This window comes from Triticum aestivum, chromosome 2B (genome assembly GCF_018294505.1).
Source record: "Triticum aestivum cultivar Chinese Spring chromosome 2B, IWGSC CS RefSeq v2.1, whole genome shotgun sequence".
Taxonomy (NCBI): domain Eukaryota; kingdom Viridiplantae; phylum Streptophyta; class Magnoliopsida; order Poales; family Poaceae; genus Triticum; species Triticum aestivum.
The window spans coordinates 94,309,630-94,317,384 of NC_057798.1; the positions used below are offsets into that span (position 1 = coordinate 94,309,630).

The window sequence follows — 7,755 nt, forward strand, 5'->3', positions numbered from 1 at the left end:
GATGTTGGCTCCTTAAGGATTCTCCACGCTTGTCTTGCAAGCAATGCAAGATTAAACAGTTCCAGATCTCTGAAACCCAATCCTCCCAAATATTTAGGCCTCGTCATTACCTCCCAAGACACCCATGCAGGTTTTCTCTTGCCTTGTTTACATCCCCACCAAAATTTGCGTATGATAGAGTTTATGTTATGACACAAACCTCTAGGTAGTTTGAAACACGACATAGAGAAGACTGGAATTGCCTGAGCAACAGATTTTATCAACACATCCTTACCCCCTGTAGAGAATAGCTTGCCCATCCATCCTTTCACCTTTTCCCACACACGGTCACTTAAGTATTTGAAAGTTCCCTTCTTGGAGTGTCCAACATCCGTTGGCAACCCCAAATATTTATCACTCAAAGACTCGTTAGGGACATGAAGGTGGCCTTTCACTGCATCTCTAACCATCTGTGGGCAACCTTTACTGAAGAAAATCGAGGATTTCTCCCTATTAATTCTCTGACCTGATGCCATACAATAGGTCTCCAAAAGGTTTGATACCTGTTCAGCTCCATTAACACTTGCCCTGAAAAACAGCAGGCTATCATCCGCGAAGAGTAGATGGTTCACCGCCGGAGCCGATGGGGCCACCTTGATTCCGCCAAGCTGGGATGACTGATCTTGTGATTTTAACAGGCACGAAAGGCCCTCTGCTGCCAACAAGAAAAGGTATGGAGATATAGGATCTCCCTGTCGAATACCCCTTGTAGGTTTGAATTCCTCCAATTTATTGCCATTAAATAAGACTGAAAAAGAAACTGAGGATACCATGTTCGTGATGAGTGAAACCCATGGAGTTGCGAACCCAAGTTTTTCCATTATTGCCTTCAAGTAACTCCATTCAACTCTATCATATGACTTCATCATATCCAGTTTTAAAGCACAGAAACTATTATTCTTGGATCGGTTCCTCTTCATAAAATGTAAACATTCATATGTTGAGATAATATTATCTGTGATAAGTCTGCCAGGGACAAACGCCGACTGCTCCTCTGATATGATGTCAGGCAGAATTACCTTCAAACGGTTTGAAAGAACCTTCGACGCTATCCTATAAAAAACATTGCACAGACTTATCGGTCGAAATTGTGACAAGAGTGTAGGATTCGATACCTTCAGAATTAGAACCAATAATGTATCATTTATGCAGGCCGGGCTCTCCTCTCCACGCAATACACCGAGGACCGCCTTAGTAACAGAAGCACCACAAATGTCCCAATGTCGCTGGAAGAAGTGGGTTGGGAACCCATCAGGCCCGGGAGCCTTTGTTGGGAACATCTGAAAAAGTGCAATCTTTACTTCCTCTTCCTTGTAAGGAGCCATCAGAGACTCGTTCATCTCCGCCGTTACCTTTACCGGAACATGCTGTAGCACGTCCGCCACATTCTGCACCTCCTCTGATGTATAGAGTTGTTGGTAAAACTCCATAGCTAGTTGTTGCATCTCAGTCGGGTCATCCGTGAGTTGACCATCCGGTCTCTGTAAAGATTTGATCAAGTTTTTTCTGCGCCTAATTGATGCTCTCAGATGGAAAAAATGGGTGTTTTTATCACCAGCTGAGAGCCATTCGATCCGAGACCTCTGGCGCCACATCAATTCCTCACGAAGATACAACTCAATTAAATGATCATTAATCTTTATCTCAGTGGCACTAGGGCCAGACCTTGCTGGATCATTCCTTAATCTATTCAAATCTTTCTTTAGTTTACTAATTTCCCCACGTACACTACCAAACATGGTCTTACTCCAGTCCCCCAAACTGCTAGCTAGCGATGCTAGCTTGCTGCGAACAGCAGAAGCTGTTGGACTATGTATATTGGGGTCCCATGCTGATCGGACAGCCTGCTTCATCTCTACATGCGAGTCCCACATAATCTCATATCTGAAAAACTTCTCTTTCTTGTTGTTCCTGCCGGTGGAATCAAGTTTCAGCAAAATGGGTGAGTGGTCCGAGGACGCCGCCGTAAGATGCTCCACCATCGCCCCCGGAAATAGCGAGCACCATCCAGCTGAGGCTAGCGCCCTGTCAAGCCTCACCCTTGTAAAAGTTCCTCCAGCCACCTTCTTCTCAAAGGTCCACTTCCTTCCATAATATCCCAAATCAACAAAACCACACACATCGACAGCATCACGAAAGCCCTGCATTTGTGCTTGACACCTCTGCCCAATTCCATCGTGTTCATCTTGTCTCAGAACTTCGTTGAAGTCTCCTAGGCATACCCAAGGGAGGTTATTTAGGGCTGCCATTCCCTTCATTGTATCCCAAGAATTTTGCCGGAGGTGTGTTTGTGCCTCGCCATAGAAACAGGAGAGCCTCCATGCTTCACCACCAAGGTCACTAATTTTAGTATCGATGTGGTACTTTGAGTAGCCCAAAACTTCTAGCTTTATTTCATTATTCCAGTACATAGATAAACCACCACTTCTACCAGTGGGATCAACAGCAAAAGCTAAATCATAACCTAAAGTGTTTGCTAAATTTTCAGCTCGCTCTCTCCCTATCTGAGTTTCCACTAGACAAAGCACTTTAGGGGCAAACTTTATCGCGATCTCGCGAAGCTCTTGAACTGTCGGGGCGTTGCCAATACCCCGACAATTCCAGCATATAAAACTCATTGCGCCCGGTGGTCCTCCGCCATGGAGGCCGCCGATCGTGCATCGTTGTTGTTCTTCAGAGCCAAGTTTCCCTTCTTGCCACCTCCTGTGTTGCTTCCCACTGAAGTCTGAACCGTCTTGGTCCTCTTTGGGTCATGTTTCGGCGGAGGATTGGGTGGCACCGTGCTTCCCGGTGGGGATGGAAGAGCAAGGACATCACCATTTATCCCCGTGTCTGTCCCCTTAGCAGCAGGTTCGACGATCTGTTCCGACGAGCGTTTCCTATTCAGGTCAGCATCATCCATCTCAGCATCCTCTTGGGCCCTCTTCTCCCTCTCGATTTCATCCTCATGATCACGCTAAGTTTCTGCTCCAAGGGCCCTTGCCTGCTGGCTGCCATTCCGGCGTCTCCTGCCCCAACTAGTAGTGGCTGGAGCCCTCAGATTTTTGTAAACTAATGCCGAGGGTGGATGCAGCCCGTCACCGTGCTCCTTGAATTGATGTCCCATCATACCACAAACCTGGCACCAGTCCGGTAGCCTCTCGTATTTTACCGCAAAGATTTCTCGCTTCCCACTCCTGACCAGCGAGGTTGCCTTCTTCAGAGGTTTACGAACATCCAGCCTGAGCCTTACTCTGTAAAAGTTTCCTTCAAAATCAAAAGAGGAGGGCTCCGCATCCAAAAACTCTGCAACCTTGGACGCCAAAGCCTTTACCATACTATGATAGCCTACTGGAAGATCAATAATCCTTGCCCAAATATCAATGGTGTTGAGCTAATGGATGTTGGCTTGGAGAAACCATCATAAGGAGCTATGACCACCGGATTGCCCCTCAAGTGCCACGGGCCGCCTTGGGTGACCCTCTCCCAATCGCCAAGGCAGTTTAAATTGCATGACGAACAAGTTCTCCTCTAGGGTTTTGATTTTTACGGGCCTCGCCAAATCCCATGCGGTGCGCATATTACGGAAGAACCAGTAGTTGCTGAAGTCTTTATCCATGTGCACCCGTACCAGAATCATCCACCTGAGATCCTCCTCTGCTGGAGCGTCTTTTTCATTGAACACCACGTCGTCGAGGTCCTCCTCGTTCAAAGCCAATTCCTTCATCAGATCCTCAATCTTCCCCTTGCTTCCCGACATTGAACCTTCCCCTTGCTTCCCGACATTGAACCTTCGCCGTGCTAAAGAAAGGGTGGGGGTGATAATACCTATGTCTCTTACTGGGCCAGAGAGAAAAAAAACGGCCCACTAACGCAATCCAGGAGGAAAAAAGGAACGCAGCCACGGTCTGTCCACATCGAGCAGAACCTCGTCGTCCTCGCACAGCCGCCTCGCCGTCAGTTCCCCTGCCCGACCCCGACCGACACCCAGCGCCTCGTCGTTCCTCGCGACCTCGCCGGTAGCCGACCGGATCCCGGAGCCCAGCCGCCCAGAGGCTCGCGCCTCCCCTTCCCGGCTTCCCGCCCGGCCCCTACCCTGCGCGCAAGTCCTGTTGCGCCCCTGCCCCCGCCAGGCCGCCCTCCTGCAAAGCCGGTTAGTCATCTTCCGGTCAGCGCGGCAACCAGTAGCAACTGATTTCGTACCTTAAAATACCCCAATTTCAGATTTAGGGTTTTTCTTTTTTACCCCAATTTTCTGCACATGAACACGTACATAATTTTGCACAACATTTATGCCTCAATTAGCTTTATTGATAAAAAGTAGTTTTTATTACAGAATTTAATATGTAGGCTTCTTTATGCAAACTGAGATTTAATTGAGAATTTTAGTATGTTTGTATTTGTAAGACCATATTGATATTTTTCTTTGTGATATTGGTAATTTGTTAGAACTGTCACATGTCATGTTCTTATAACATTATTTTGGGGCGGACCACCCTGTCGTCAAATGCTAGCTCCGCCACTATATGCCAGCTGCTGCTCTTTAATGCCTGTAGATTGTACTCGTAGTGTACTAGTGTAGTACTGCTTTCTGCTTCAGTTTAGGTGCTTCTTTTTGCTAGCTGAATGTCATCCTGCTCTTGAATGCTTGTGTTGCTGCTGTTGCTTGCTACTCATGTCATGCTGCTGTTGATCATGAATGATGAATGCTTGCTGTTTCCTGTTTGTACTGCTTGCTGTTAGGTTAGGTAAATATTGGGGTTCCGGCCCATCCCGCTTGTCGTGAACTTGGTAAGCACGAAAGACCGCATCTGAAAAAACAAGAGAAAGCTCGGAAGGCTCTCTCCTCTTGCCCCAAACCCCAGCCATGGCCGACGGCGCCGATGGCGAAATCGCTGAGGAGGAGTACGAGTACGAGGAGGAGGAGGAGCTGGACGAGCGGGCGGCTGCGGCCCTTGAGCGGGAGAAGGTGCAGTCCGTGTTCCGGAGGCTCTCCTCGGACCTGGTGGTTGATCCGCGTCCACGACGTCATCATCAGGGGCAACGCCAAGATGCGGGAGGAGCTCATCGAGGCGGAGGTTGCCGATCTCCTCCGCTCCGCCACCACCGTGCAGGACCTACTGAGCGCCGCGGCCGATGCCAGCGCGCGGCTCTGCGGACTCGACGTGTTCGAGGCCGTCAACATCACGCTTGATGCCGGCCCGCCCGAGCTGCCCGGCACCGCCAACGTCGTCATTGAGGTCATCGAGCCCGCCATCCCCATCAGCGGCAACGCCGGCGTCTTCTCCAAGCCCGAGGTGCGCTCTCCACTTGGTTCGATTTGTTGGTGATTGCACTGGATGATCAAGCTATGAGTTCATTTATCGGTGTTCAACATGCAACTTTCACAACTATAGATTACCTTGTTTGTTTGATCTTCAGCACATTCTACCGATGTTTTCAAGTTTCAACTAGCTCAAAAAATAATACTAATGTTTCAACGTTTCTAACAGTTACTTTTTAAGTACGGAACAAAAAGCTGCATTTACTAAGGTTCAGTTGATGTTTCATTGTGCTCTAATCAAAATATAGTTTGGATGTATGTGTTTTGTTAAAAATAAGTGAACACATTGTCATGTATTTTGTTAAAATAATTGTTCTGTTGAGAAGTATACTTGGTAATTACCTTTACCCTATACTGAATACAAATACTTTAGTATAAATATAACTTTATAGGTCATGATGTTACCGAACCTATATTGTTGGCATCATAAGGGCAGGAAAAAAAACACTGTTGTTTTTACTGCATGGCAATCTCCACTACTATTTCAGAGGTTATCACATCTGATGCATGAGTGTGTATTCACTATGTTTGTAGGCAAAAGCATGGTCACTGGAAGGGGCTGTTAAGTGGAAGAATTTGGCTGGCTATGCAGACATCTGGGATGCTTCAGTTGCATATGGTTGGGACCAAACAACAGAGGTTGGCATAGGAGTCTCGCTGCCAAGATTTAAATCAATACCAACACCCTTGATGGCTCGGGCTTCATTGTTGTCACAAGATTGGATGAAGTTCTCATCGTACAAGGAGCGTCTTCTTGGTCTTTCATTTGGTTTGCTTTCAACCAGGCACCACGATTTATCTTACAACCTTACATGGCGTACCTTGACTGATCCGTCACGCCTCGCGTCAACGTCCATCCGAAGGCAGTTAGGGCATAACCTTCTATCTGCATTGAAATACACATACAAGATTGATCGAAGGGATTCACATATCAGGCCAACAAAAGGATATGCATTTCTCTCATCCTCTCAAGTTGGTGGTCTTTGGGATAACAAAGGATTGAATTTTTTTCGCCAGGTCTGTTTTCAGCCTTTTCTGTCCCCCTTTTCACGATTTCTTTAGCACCAATCTATTTATTATTTCTCTGTTCCTTTTTATGGTTCCTCACAATAATGGAGAAGTATACTTGTCACATCCATTCTCATTATTATTATCTTATTACAATATGGTGCTTTTGACTTTGCTTCAGGAGTTTGATGTTCGTGCTGCCGTGCCTTTTGGATTATGGAACGCTGCTCTCAATGTTGGTGTAGGAGCTGGTGTTGTTTTACCACTGGCAAAAGGATTTATGAATTCGTCTACACCTGTGACTGATAGATTTAACCTGGGAGGTCACTCTTCTCCAGTTTGCAGCCTGGGTGGAATATCATCCTTGCTTGGTTTCAGAACAAGAGGGGTTGGCCCGACAGAAGCACGGAGGCTTGTCCCCGGCGAGTCGGAAGATGGTTCTGCTGCTGTTCCAGGGAGGGATTACTTAGGTGGCGATCTTGCTGTTTCTGCCTTTGCGGACCTTTCCTTTGATCTGCCTCTGAAGGTGTTTAGAGATGCTGGAATACATGGTCATGCATTTCTCACTGCTGGGAATCTTGTGAAACTGTCGGAGGGCCAGTACAAAAACTTGTCGCTTGATGAATTCCGTCGTTCGTTTAGGAGTAGTGCTGGCGTTGGCATTATTTTGCCGACTAAACTGTTCCGGGTCGAGGTATGTTTCGATAGTCCTCCTGAATTTCCTTTGCACCAGATTATAGATCATCATGTGGTGTGCCTGCCTGCCTCCTGACTAACAAACTTGTTTTACTGCATTTGTTTCAGGTGAACTACTGCTACATTCTGAAGCAATCTCAGCACGACAGTGGAAAGACGGGAATTCAGTTCAGCTTCTCCTCGCCCTCGTAGAGACCTGCCACCAAGTATCTATCCCACACTCCACGTGGCATCCCTTTTGCCTCGCGACCGCTTCGCTCCCCCTTCTCTTCTTTTCTTTCTCGACGAGTAGTTGCTGGACAAGCGTATTTGTGTTTTCAGCCTTGTTTTGGGCACCGAGGAGCCTGGAATATCTTACGTGCTGTTCGGCGTTTTTGCACATCTTCCGGCATTGTAGCAACGCATTGCCGGACGGGGACAGCGATTGCGTTTTTGCACATCTTCCGGCATTGTAGCAACGCATTGTCGGACGGGGACAGCGACGGGATGGAACGGCGGAGGGGACATGCTTTTCTTGCGACGCGTAAAAAAAACGATGGATGCGCACGCTGTCCGCGTCCAGATATCGGATGAAACGGATGCGAATGCGACGTCGGGATTATTATCGTCACCCGGAACAGAAAAACCGAACGCTTGAAAAGAAAAGGTGATGCTGGTAGTCACGATTATTACCATTAAAGATTAGATTTAGATTAGACTGCTAGTGGCGA

The 7,755-nt window shown here is 47.4% G+C and overlaps 1 pseudogene; it reads left to right on the forward strand.

Moving 5' to 3' along the window:
• Window positions 1–3,880: 3,880 nt before the first annotated feature.
• LOC123043660 (sorting and assembly machinery component 50 homolog A-like) lies at window positions 3,881–7,484 on the forward strand (annotated as a pseudogene).
• The last annotated feature ends 271 nt before the right edge of the window (window positions 7,485–7,755 follow it).